At 46.5% G+C, this 13,775-nt stretch overlaps 1 pseudogene; it reads right to left on the bottom strand.

Annotated features, from left to right (window-relative positions):
- LOC118384572 (protein TANC2-like) overlaps positions 1–13,775 on the bottom strand; it is a 30,690-nt pseudogene that overhangs the window by 13,022 nt on the left and 3,893 nt on the right.

The raw sequence follows: 13,775 nt of genomic DNA, 5'->3' as shown, positions 1-13,775 counted from the left end.
CAGATAATGGAGAGAATGAGAGAAGAGTGGCAGCGAATAGAGAGAATGAATAATAGAGTGAGAAGGGAGAGAACAAGGCCACAAGAAGGTCAGAGGGCAGAGACAGCCTCCAGACCAGTGACACTGTAGGAAAGAGCTGCCGACACTGAAGAACAAAGGAGCAGATGTGCAGGCTTTGATTTCAGACCAGTATCAACACACCTTCCCACTTAGCAATGTCTCAATGACCAGTTAATTAGTTGAATCCGGGCCACGTTCAGTAAGGCACACCGGTGTAGAACGTTCAAATAAAAATAGAACATAGTGTAAACCAGACATGTACCTCTTAGCAAGGATTCACCCAGCTGGTCAGGTTGGTCTTGAATGGTACTTAAGACTACTGAGATCCAGCCGTGGTGTGGTGGTGTAGTAGTACTGTACCTGAGAGGCGAGCCGCCGTAAAGCCTCCTCCTGGCGTCTCCTCATCTCGGGTGTGCCAGGGCAGCTGCCCCCCAGGGTGCCATGGGAGTGCTGGGGCTGGGTGAGGGGCAGGGTCTCCCCATCTGTGTGAGTGAGTGAGTGAGTGAGTGAGTGAGTGAGTGAGTGAGTGAGTGAGTGAGTGAGTGAGTGAGTGAGTGAGTGAGTGAGTGAGTGAGTGAGTGAGTGAGTGAGTGAGTGAGTGAGAGAGAGAGAGAGAGAGAGAGAGAGAAGTACGTTTATAGATCAAGTTGAGTGCATCTACTGTGTGCATTATTTATACAGACACAAGGATGCTTTTTACACGCATCTTAAGACCCAGTACCAGTGGTATAAAATACTTCAGTATAATTTTAAAGTATTTTTGGGGGGTATCTGTACTTTACTATTTATATTCTGGACAACTTTTACATACACTACATTCCCCCCCAAAAAAGAATGTACTTTTTACTCCATACATTTTCCCTGCCATCCAAAAGTACTCATTACATGCAGAGTGCTTCACAGGACAGGAAAATTGTCAAATTCACGCGCTTATCAAGAGAACACATGGTCATCCCTATTGTCTCTGATCTGGCAGACTCACTAAACGCAGATGCATAGTTTGTAAATGATGTCTCAGTGATGGAGTGTACCCCTGGCTATCCATACATTTTAAAAACAAGAAAATGGTGCCATATGCTTGAAATTATTTATACTTTTACTTTTGGTACTTAAGTATATTTGACCAATTCCATTTACTTTTAATACTTAAGTATATTTAGAACCAAATACTTTTACTCAAGTAGTATTTTACTGGGTGACTTTCACCTAAGTAACTTTCTATTAAGGTACTTTTACTCAAGTATGACAATTGGGTACTTTTTCCATCATTGCCCAGTACAACAGGCCCTTCTAGCAGCAGCCAGCATGGATCATTGCCACACACACACACACACACACACACACACACACACACACACACACACACACACACACACACACACACACACACACACACACACACACACACACACACACACACACACACACACACACACACACACACACACACACACACACACACACACACACACACACACACACACTCCTGTATGACAGTATAAGCGTACGTTTGGGCGAGGCGTGGGGGCTGTCCGAGGCGATCTGTCTCATGCGGTTGCCGTGGCAGCTGAGTGCCACCAGGCGGGAGATGATGGCAGTCTTGCCAAAGCCCACGTTGCCCACGACAACCACACCTCGATTGGCTGCCGAGTCGTCGCCGTGAAGACGGGCGTCCACTTCCTGGAAGAGCCACTCCCTCCCGGTGAAGAGCGAATCAGCTGTCAGGCTGGGCACCTCGAACAGAAGGGGCTTGAGGGCGATATCCGGGGGGCGGTAGGGGGCAAAGCGTACTGTAGAGAGAGAGGAAGGGGACAGATTATAGGTGAGGGAAAAGACACAAGTCCACTGCACTGTCATTGTCATTTCCTCAGTGCAACGTCAGCTTGTCACCCATAGAGGGGGATGTTCATCAGAATAACACACACCATGGGTGAACGCCACCATTGGGCTTCATACTAAGAACTACATAATGAAACAGAATTACTAAGTGTATGGGTAGATACTGCCTGTATATAACAAGTACATATTGTTAGCAGAGCGGGGGACAGGGGATTAGATAACATATTGTAGTAGAGGGATACTGTACTCCTACTAATACAGCACCACTAGTTTAATAAGCACATCATTATAACGTGGCATTAACTGATGTAGAACAGTATAATGCCTTATAATGGGAGAAGAGAAAGAGAGGAGCATCACTTACGTGAGTTAGATTGCCAGGCATGGCTGTAAGCAGAAGCTGAGGCAGAGGACAGAGGAGAGAGACAACGCAAGAGAGGAGACAGAGACAAAGCATGAGAAAGAGACAAAGTATGAGAAAGAGAGAGAGAGAGAGAGAGAGTGAGAGAGAGAGATGGAAGGACATGGGAAGGGGAGAAGAAAGGGGAAGATGGATGGGAGGGTTGGTGCATCTAGCTAGCAGAGGAGAGGGGATGGTGAGAGGGAGGGAGGGAGCAGGGTGGTGGGGAGCCACACCCAATGTTTCATCCCTGATCCTAGGATGAAGCCTCAGACACATACAAATATCGTTTGAGCATATTTCTTGTTTTTGGAGCCCATGTTTTCTGTATATGCCTCAGAGCCGAGGTTGTGAGAGTGTGTGCGTCCAGTAGTTCTGTACTGAGGAGTAAGAAAGGCAAAGGTAAGGCGATATCTCTGTATGAGTTTTCATTCCCGGTGTGGTCTGATCTTAGGGAGAAAGTGCTGTGGTAAGCATGATAGTGTGACAGGCAGGGGGCTAAAAATACAGTCAGCGAGAGGGTAGGGAATAGAGAGGGAGGAATAGAGGGAGAGGTATAGAGAATTGGAGAAAGATAGGGTGTGTGTATTTGTGTGTCTACATCGGAATATCTGTGTGTGTGTGTGCATGTGCAAGTCTGTTTGTGTGTGTATTTGTGCGTGTTCAATGTGTGTTCAGTGTGTGTGTCTTTGCTAGTGTGAGTGTGATTTAAGCCTTATAAAGCCTTGGCCATGAGTGATGGGACCTCAGACAGGACCCCTGCAGTGACAGATGAGCCAGGGAGTGGTGAGGAGGAAAGTCAATAACATTGATCTGGGAGGGGAGACAGATTAAGGTGTACCAGGATGTGTGTGTGTGTGGTGTACCAGGCCCAAAGGGAGGGTTGCATCACCCAATACCAGGCAGGGATAGGGGTTTAGAGGGTGCACCAAGTATGTCTACACAGATATACACTCACTCACAAATCATACTTACTAACATACTGATTTACATGTATACTCAAAGACACACACAATCTCTCTCTCAAACACACACACCTTGACAGATTTTGGGCGTGGTCAAGGTAGAATGGGAGTAAATAGGAAGATGAAGCAGATTTAGCACACACCACAAAATTACCCCTCACAACCCCAGTCCCTAAATCACCCTACCTCCACTCCCTGACCCACACCCCAAAATGGCCCCACCCCCATTTCCTCATCCATCAGTATCCCACACTCAGATCCTAAACCTGCCCACTCAGATCCTAAACCTGTCCACTTATTAACCACACCCCCACCAAGAGAGATATGAAGCGTACCTCTAAGGTCATGTCCGGAGCGCCCGGACCCAGAGTTCTGACGGGGCATCCTGAGGGAGGTCCTCAGGGGAGTGTGTCTCTGCTCATCCAGGTAGGCCAGGTCCTCCAGGTGGGCCGAACTCGTGGCTAATGTGTGTGTGTGTGTGTGTGTGTGGTTAATGGGTGCAACAGATGAGAGAGAAGAAAGTTAGTCAAACAAAGCCAGGAATCACTGAACCGCCTAAACCTGAATGCTAAATTGCTAATGCTAACGACAGGCACCCTTGGAAATAGACAAACATATCAGTTCCATACCTCCCCATTGAGATGCACTACGAACCAGACCCATTTGAAATCCATCTCCAAGGAAACAGAAGTGGTTTAAACTGGTCAGTATCCAAGACTAATGTGAACTAATGTGTGTAGCTATAGCGTGGTAGAGTGTGTGTGTGTGTGAGCCTGTGTGAAAGTGTGCGACCTCATACACATTTCCTTCCTCGGACGACCCCTTTTCCAGATAGTTTGTTTAGTTGTTCCCCTCTCTGTTAACAATATTCCCAAGTCTGGAGCTCTTCCAGATGTCCCAAAAAACCATGTCTCCCAATAGGGAGAAAAAAAAGAGTAGGAAGATAATGCAGTAAAGAGTTTTTATCTTTAGGATAATAGCTTTATGGAGAATGGCAGAGATAACCTCGTGCTACAGGAAGGGACTGACAACGCAACTCCTTCCTTCCTGCGAAGAAGAGTGTAATCCTGTTTTTTTAATGGGCTTCAATAAAACCCTGCATACCACAAAGTTGTGAACCACTGGGCTAGCTGCCGCTAACAACAATTAAGTGGAAGAAAATAAGTTCTATCCACAACTCACCTAAACTGCAACTCGTGATCTGTTTTACCTATGGCAGGGATCCCCCCCAGACTACTACCTTTTCACTGCAATACAGCTAAAACTGTAGCAGGCATGTGGCGAGTGGAATTTACGATGGATTTACGATGGTTTGCGGGGACCTTGGTGTGGGAGAGCAGCTATATTATGCTTAGATTTTAGATCAGTTTATTAGTCACATGAATTCTTAAGCTCAGAGCTCCAACAGTGCAGGTCTAAAATACAAGTGAATGAAACAATAATAAAAATAATAATACATGATCCTCTGGGTCTTCCTTTCCTGTGGCGGACCTCATGAGAGCTAGTTTCATCATAGCGCTTGATGGTTTTTGTGACTGCACTTGAAGAAATGTTCAAATTTTCCAGATTGACTGACCTTCATGTCTTAAAAGTAATGATGGACTGTCGTTTGGCTTTGCTTATTTGAGCTGTTCTTGTCATAATATGGACTTGGTCTTTTACCAAATTGGGATATCTTCTGTATACCACCCCTACCTTGTCACAACACAACTGATTGGCTCAAACGCATTAAGAAGGAAATAAATTACACAAATGAACTTAACAAGGCACACCTGTTAATTGAAATGCATTCCAGGTGACTGGTTGAGAGAATGCCAAGAGTGCGCAATCTGTCATCAAGGCAAAGGGTGGCTATTTGAAGAATCTCAATTATAAAATATATTTAGATTTGTTTAACACTTTTTTGGTTACTATATGATTCCATGTGTTATGTCATAGTGTTGATGTCTTCAGGCATATTCTACAATGTAGAAAATAGTCCAAATAAAGAAAAACCCTTGAATGAGTAGGTGTTTCCAATCTTTTGACTGGTACTGTACATATTTAAAACATAATCAATGATAAATGTCCATGGGGGTAGCCACTGCCATAGCTCATAGGGCTTGACGTGGAGCTATGGGGACATTTTCACACTCTACCACATTGCTTAGGTGGAGTTGGGTTTGTGTTTTATGTATTTTTAATAGTCATTGCTATGTGAGATATGTGCTGGGAGAGAGAGAGAGAGAGAGAGAGAGAGAGAGAGAGAGAGAAGGAAAGTGGGAGGAAGGCGTGTGTTTCTGCAGAACATAATGTCAAGGCTCATAAGGTAGCCTCTCTGTCAGTTGGAGTAATCTAGTGCATTTGAACCAGGAGATTAGAGTCATTTTGAAAGTGAGCTTGACTACATAGGATGAAAGAGAGCAGACGGAGATGAGAGAGGCAGGAGGTAGAGATGGAGGAGGAGGTGGTTGGAAGAGGAGGGCAAGAGAGAGGAGAGGTGAGGAGAGAAATAGACAAGCTAGAGGGAAAAAGGGGAGGGAGCGAGGTAGAGGTAAAGAAAGAGAGGATATATGGAGTGAGAGCAGAGAGCTTCTCGTTCAGAGCCCAGTGTGGGTGGCTGCCCCTGCTCTGCTCCTGAGGCGTGTAGAAGGACAGCAGACCAGAACATCCGTACCTACTGCTCCCCCTGAGCAATGACCCTCACTGAATCACTCCTCTCCTCTCAGTGCCGTGTGTGTGATGATCAAAGCTCTTTATACAGTTATTCAATCTACCATTTCACAATGTCCCCAGTTTACAAGATGTCACAGGCGAGGGCTGTATTTATAAGCTGACATACTGTTATATTTGACATGACAGTTGTCCCATTATCACTTCCAGGCTTGCAACTGGACTGAGTTATGTTGGGCAGAACATAATCACAACAATCATCTAACCCTACATGAAGTTTGGTGACGTCCAACAGAACACTGTCTCTAATTGGATGAGGAACTGTGGCGGCCTATTGCCCAGCTACCACCACAAAGTCCCGAAGGCCAAAGGATTGTAGGTCATATTATTTCCTATACTCCCACACTAAACAGAGAGAATGCTCTCCCTCGCCCTCCATTTGGCAAATCGGACCATAATTCTATCCTCCTGATTTCCGCTTACAAGTAAAAAATTAAAGCAGGAAGCACCAGTGACTTGATCAATAAAAAGTGGTCAGATGAAGCAGACAGGACTGTTTTTCTAGCACAGACTGGAATATGTTCTGCGATTCCTCCGATGGCATTGAGGAGTACACCACATCAGTCATTGGCTTCATCAATAAGTGCATCGATGACGTCGTCCCCACAGTGACCGTATGTCCATACCCCAACCAGAAGTCATGGATTACAGGCAACATTCACACTGAGCTAAAGGCTAGAGCTGCCGCTTTCCAGGAGCGGGAATCTAACCCGGAAGCTTGTAAGAAATCCTGCTATGCCCTCCGACGAACCATCAAACAGGCAAAGCATCAATACAGGACTAAGATCGAATCGTACTACACCGGCTCTGACGTGCGAGCATGCACTGACCAACTGGCAAGTAATCTTCACTGACATTTTCAACCATGTCCGAGTCTGTAATACCAACATCTTAAGCAGACCACCATAGTCCCTGTGCCCAAGAACACTAAGCTAACGTCTGCAGCCATGAAGTGCTTTGAAAGGCTGGTCATGGCTCACAACACCATTATCCCAGAAACCCTAGACCCACTCCAATTTGCATACCGCCCTAACAGATCCACAGATGATGCAATGCCTATTGCACTCCACACTGTCCTTTCCCACCTGGACAAAAGGAAAACCTATGTGAGAATGCTATTCATTGACTACAGCTCAGTGTTTAACACCATAGTGCCCTCAAAGCTCATCAATAAGCTAAGGACCCTGGGACTAAACACCTCCCTCTGCAATTGTATCCTGGACTTCCTGACGGGCTGCCCCCAGGTGGTAAGGGTAGGTTACAACACATCCGCCACGCTGATCCTCAACACAGGGGACCCTCAGGGGTGTGTGCTCAGTCCCGTCCTGTATTCCCTGTTCACCCACGACTGCATGGCCAGGCACGACTCCAACACCATCATTAAGTTTGCCGATGACTCAACAGTGGTAGGCCTGATCACCGACCACGACGAGACAGCCTATAGGGAGGTCAGAGACCTGGCCGTGTGGAGCCAGGAAAACAACCTCTCCCTCAACGTGATCAAGACAAAGGAGATGATTGTGGACAACAGGAAAAAGTGGACCGAGCACGCCCCCATTCTCATTGACGGGGCTGCAGTGGAGCAGGTTGAGAGCTTCAAATTCCTTGGTGTCCACCAACAAACTAACTTTTAAAAAAAAAGATATATTATTACCTTTATTTAACTACGCAAGTCAGATTGGAACAAATTATTATTTACAATGACGGTCTAGGAACAGTGGGTTAACTGCCTTGTTCAGGGGCAGAACAACAGATTTTTACCTTGTCAGCTCGGGGATTCTATCTAGCAACCTTTCGATTACTGGCCCAATACTCTAACCACTAGGCTACCTGCCTGGTCCAATCACACCAAGACAGTCGTGAAGAGGGCAAGACCAAACCTATTCCCCCTCAGGAGAATTAAAATATTTGGCATGGGTCCTCAGATCCTCAAAAGGTTCTACTGCTGCACCATCTTGAGCATCCTGACAGGTTGCATCACTGCCTGGTATGGCAACTGCTCGGCCTCCGACCGCAAGGCACTACAGAGGGTAGCGCATACGGCCCAGTACATCACTGGGGCCAAGCTTCCTGCCATCCAGGACCTCTATACCAGGCGGTGTCAGAGGAAGGCCCTATAAATTGCCAAAGACTCCAGCCAACCTATTTATAGACTGTTCTCTCTGCTACCGCATGGAAAGCGGTACCAGAGTGCCAAGTCTAGATCCAAGAGGCTTCTAAACTGCTTCTACCCCCGAGCCATAAAACTCCTTTAACATCTAATCAAATGGCCACCCAGAATATTTGCATCCACCCCCCCTTTACACCGCTACTACTCTCTGTTGTTATCATCTATGCATAGTCCCTTTAATAATGCTTCCTACATGTACATATTACCTCAACTAACCGGTGACCCCGCACATTGACTCTGTACCCCCTGTATATAGTCTTGCTATTGTTATTTTACTGCTGCTCTTTAATTACATCTTACTTTTATTTCTTATTCTTATTTGTATTTTTTTTTTAAACTGCATTGTTGGTTAGGGGCTCGTAAGTAAGCATTTCACTGTAAGGTGATTAATACAATTTGAATACTGCAGTGGTGGAATTGGGGAGCCGCACTCATTCTCTCCAACATTCACACTTTATCTCGCTCCGCTCCCTCGTTACCAGGGTGCCTCCCTCCTATCTTTCTTTCTCTCTCTGTGTGATTCTCTCGCTCCATCTCCCCCTCCGTCTCTCCCACCAGTCACCAGAGGGACTATGCCCATGGCTTTGATGTTTCAGTGCTGCCTGGGCCAAGCCTCTCCATGCCCGGTTTATCCTCCCTCCTTTTCTTCTCTCTATCCATCTTTCTTACGCAGACTCCCCTCTCTCTCTACTAAACTAATGTTGCTCATTCCTTCCATTTTGCTAAATGGCATATATTATTATTATTATTATTATTACTGTCCTGATGACTGGAATCTATGCCACACATTCTCCCCTTCTCTCCTGTATCCGTTTGTCTTTTTTCCTTTTCCTCATTCTCCTTTTATCAGTGTCCCCCCTACTGTATATCCATCTGCTGGTAGCCCTTTGTCTCTTTATTCCTCTATCAGTTTGTCTCCCTCTCTTTACATCTCTATTCCTTTCTCTTTCTCTCTCCTATATCAGTCTCCTCCCCCATTCTCCCACCATGCCCAGATTTCTTCCCTGGCTCTTCAATAAGCTTTGTTTGCACTGTGGCCTCTTAGAGGGCATGTGTCAGAAGTCAAAAGAAAAAGGCCAAACAATGTAAACCCCTGTATGATCGATCCCTTAAACACTGCTAGCCCAGCTCCATTCATCCCACTGGATAGGCCAAGTCAGAGGTGAGGAGCTACAGGCTTTTTAGAACCAGCTTGCTATGCTACTTTTATATGCCCTGACATAGAGAGGACATTGAAAACACATGTTTCAACACTTTTTTTGAACACACAGGGGAATCTGTGGGGCTTTCCTCACCCTGAAGGAATGTTTTACCCTGGCATCCATGGTATTCACCCCCCATCCTCAGGTACTGTGAGGACATTAACGTTCCCTATTCCTTTAAAGTTAATGTCGGAGGGGCACAGGGAGTTAAATAAGAGCACCTAAATGAGGTGGGAACACTTAGGCAGTCTCAGATGCTGAGAAGGGGGTCAATTACAACTTGGTAACTAGATAATGAATCTCCTACCTTTAGCGGCACATTCACTTGTGTGCCACTTTGGTGTAAAAGTGTGCAATGAAATGTGGTAAACAAATAGACAAGAGGTGTGGCTGGCACAGTGACTCACCTGCCACAGAGTTGGGCCGGGGCATGAGGTAGAGGGGGATGGAGTGGGCAGAGTGGGAGGAGTGGGCCGTCTCCAGGCTCCTCTCTGGGATCTTGTTCAGGCTGTAGGTGGAGGCAGCCATGTTCTCATCCACACGGTACAGGAACGAGTCTGTGCCCGAACACTTCTGGGTCTGCCATAGCTTCAAGCTACCCCTCGAGCCCTCCCCATGCTTCCCTCCACCCCGGTCAGCATTCTCAGAGTAGCTGGTCAGCGTGGCTGTCAGATAGAAGGTAGTTTAGACAAATATATGCAGTGTTGCAGTTCTTTAGAGACTCTGCTTAGTTTAAAACTGATTAAGGCCCATGGAGCAAGGCGAGTTTACTCTTCATTCAATTACACGCCTCAAAGTCAATGTTATAACAATAAGAAAATCTCCCAAAAGTAGAGCCCATAAGGATATAAAGCAAACATATTTAAAAATGCAGCTAACCCCATCACCTGGCTTTTCCAAAATGTAAAGAATTTAAACATGAGTATATCAAATTGTTACAGAAAACATGGCTTTCAGTGTAAACGTTTGGCATGCCAGGAAATACATGGGAAACATTACATAACTTCCACAACATAAGTGAGCGTCTGTCCCTCACCGATGATGCCGCTGTCCCTGCTCTCCAGGGTGGAGGTGGGGCTGGTGATGGAACCATAGGCGCAGTCTCCGGAAGCGTGGTTCCCGGGGGCCCCTCCTGGGGGCAGCGTGGAGCAGGGGCTGCTTGCAGGGGGAGAGGCTGTGCTGCTGGCCAGGCTGGAGCAGGGGCTGATCCGCTGGGTCACTGACATCATGCCCTGGTAGGGAGGGAGGAAGGGTCAGGTCTATACTGAAGTACAGTGATACACTGGACTGCATCAACCCATGAGAAATGATCAGGTAAATTAGCCATGATTAAATTATGATAAGGCACAGCCAGTTGACATATCACATAACAAAGTAGCCTACACACACACGTGCACCCACATGCACACGCACACCATAGACCGACAAGACGATTGCTGATCCTAGCATTCTTTCTCATTGATACAGTCCTTGCCGGTCATATTATTCCAGTGCATGTGTAACCGTAGAGTCATCTCTTTTTCATATCTTTTGATGACTCATGCAATTATTTTCATGAGTGAACTATTTTTTGCAATATAATGAATTCTAATTCAGTAGAATATCAATATGTTTAGTGAGCCACGCAAGTAGAATAGATCCAGTTATACTTTGATCTATAGAGCAGGGGCAATGAGAGAGAGAGGCAGGCCCACCTCCGGGCATGCTGGATTCTTATTCCAGACAATCTGTTCATCAATTATCCATGGCCCTGTCTCTACACGAAAAACAAATTGATTTAGACAGTCATTTGAAAATAAATCGGGAGATTAGTCAGAATAGCATAGAAATACACAGAAGTGGCCGGGAGACCAGGATATGAGCAGAGGTGTGAGTGACTTCTTAGGGAAGGTTTGGCGCAAGACAGAGGGCCTCCAAGTGTGGAATTCTCCTTGGTCATGATAACAACTCTGTTGTGATTCGGATGTGTCAAAAGGGAGGCGTCGAATATAGACATGAATATAGAACGGGAGGTTCCCGCCTACCTAGCCTACCCAGACTGCATCTGCTTGCGCAGGAGTGGCAGGCATCTAAACTGAGACTTGAGAAAACCAGGGCTGGGCTTTTGTTACCACTGCAGTTTGGCACGAAGGACCGAACCAAAGACATACTGCTGAGCTGTGCAGAACAAGGGGTGTATCTCAATAGTCTAAACAAGCTCTCCTCTCCTCGTGTCCTTCCACTCACCTCAACAGATCACAAAGACCGATAAAGGCAAAATGAGCCAGAGTCAGATCATTGCTGATGAAGGACACCAGAGGTGGAAGGCACTAGTTAAGATGCACCCAATGTGTGAAGTTTGGAAAAGTGGGTCAGGATTTAAGTGGGAGTCGCTCCAGCACCATTGGATAGGCCTCTGTGGAGGCACACTGCTTAGACAAGAGAATGTGGCATGCGGCGACCGAGGTAGCGGGTTACCTTCCCCTGGTTACCTTCCCCTGGTTACCTTCCCCTGCCCTGTGTCCCGGTCTGTTGGTTCTGCTCTGCAGGAGTGAAGGAGAGCCTAGCGTCCCTCACTCAGAGCTAGGTTATCCGTAACTCACAGGATTGATCTTTACAAACAGGCCAGATCTTCACAAACATCTTTTGAACCAGCGCATACTGGTGTAAGGGGCCATTGAGTTTGCCGTAAACAAGTGACGTAATCTACAAAATGGTCCACTTGGTTCCGATGCTTAAGAGGCCTTGGAAAGTGATCTGCACATCCCACTGATTTGGGGTGTGCTTCTATAGCTGTGGGGCCCTTATAAGCTGGACCACATTGTGTGTTGGCCACCTACAGTAGTGACTATTGGAGTACCACTCATCTAGGGGAAAGCCTGCACTTTGTATCCTGATGCCATGATGGGTCTTTAAAGACTCCAAAGTATTGACAAACTAATAATAATATACTGTAACAGTGCATGACAGAAGGGTGTGTAAACTACCTGTCCGTGGTCGTGGTCGTCCATGCTCTTACTGTACTCTAGTGTGTGTGTAGTGTGCGTGTGTGTAACCTACCTGGCTGTCGTCGTGGTCGTCCATGCTCTTACTGTACTCTAGTGTGTGTGTAGTGTGCGTGTGTGTAACCTACCTGCCCGTGGTCGTGGTCGTCCATGCTCTTACTGTACTCTAGTGTGTGTGTAGTGTGCGTGTGTGTAACCTACCTGTCTGTCGTCGTGGTCGTCCATACTCTTACTGTACTCTAGTGTGTGTGTAGTGTGTGTGTGTGTGTGTAACCTACCTGGCTGTCGTCGTGGTCGTCCATGCTCTTACTGTACTCTAGTGTGTGTGGTGTGCGTGTGTGTAACCTACCTGGCTGTCGTCGTGGTCGTCCATGTCGTACTGTGAGCCACACTGTCCCTCATTCATCTTGTCTCCCAGGAGGAAGCCCAGGCGCGTCATCAGGGTGTTGGCTGCCTCGTCCACAGAGGGAGGGGGGCCCAGCTCCTGGCTCTCCTCACCTGGAGGGATGGAGGGAGAGATGGAGATGGAGGGAGAGCGAGAAAGGATTCAGATCAACACTACAGTACAGCGATACAGATACCAGGAGAAATATGTATGGATCTGCAGCAGATTAAGCCTGAGGGGATCAATTCTCAATCCGGAACCATAATGAGGCAACCCCTTAATCTAGTCAAAGAGCCGTTGGCTTGCTCTCGCTCTCAGTTTAGTTGAATTGAAAGAATCATGTGCACTGCTCTACCACCAAAAACAACCACCAAATCTCTCACCACAACACACACATAACTTAGAGAATAATCTATAGAGCTCGTAACAATTTCCCCAGACACAACAACACTACAGTTCCTACAACAAATCCCCTTGGAGGAAGTTACTGTCCCTTACACACCCTGGCTATCAATCTGTCCTTCACAAAAAATGTAAGCTATCCCACAATCCCCTGCGGCAGGACGTCGGGTAGACTGTACATTGATCCTACAGTATGTGAGAAGCAGAGGGATGGAGCAAGGGAAGCACAGCGTTGGGGAGAGCAAACTGGCTCTGGGACACTGAGGAAGCCCGGAATAAACAGGGGAGGGCTCGGAAGTATTAAGAACCCATTTCTATTATTCAGACCAGGACCCCTCCACAAAAATAAGTCTGACTTCATTTCGCCTCACTGTTAAGGTTGTCTGTCATGAGCTTTCCAAGCACAATTTCTGCCACGTATTAGTAGCTTGTGTTCAAGTAGGTGATGTCCCTGCTTAAATATCCCCCTCTTTCACAAGGACGTCTCTTAATGCTAAGGACAATCTGGCTAATCTTCTTCATTAAACAGCATGTTCATATTACATCAGGCAATCAAGTTAATCAAGCTACTGGAATGCTCCGAGCATGTGCTTAATCCTCTGTGATGTTATTTAACTAGCTAACAGTTGTATTAGCATAAACAAGCGTCAGTGTAG

The sequence above is a fragment of the Oncorhynchus keta genome, chromosome 5 (genome assembly GCF_023373465.1).
Source record: "Oncorhynchus keta strain PuntledgeMale-10-30-2019 chromosome 5, Oket_V2, whole genome shotgun sequence".
In the NCBI taxonomy this organism is placed as follows: domain Eukaryota; kingdom Metazoa; phylum Chordata; class Actinopteri; order Salmoniformes; family Salmonidae; genus Oncorhynchus; species Oncorhynchus keta.
The sequence above is the reverse complement of the archived record's forward strand: the minus strand, read 5'-3'. Positions and strand labels throughout refer to the sequence as shown.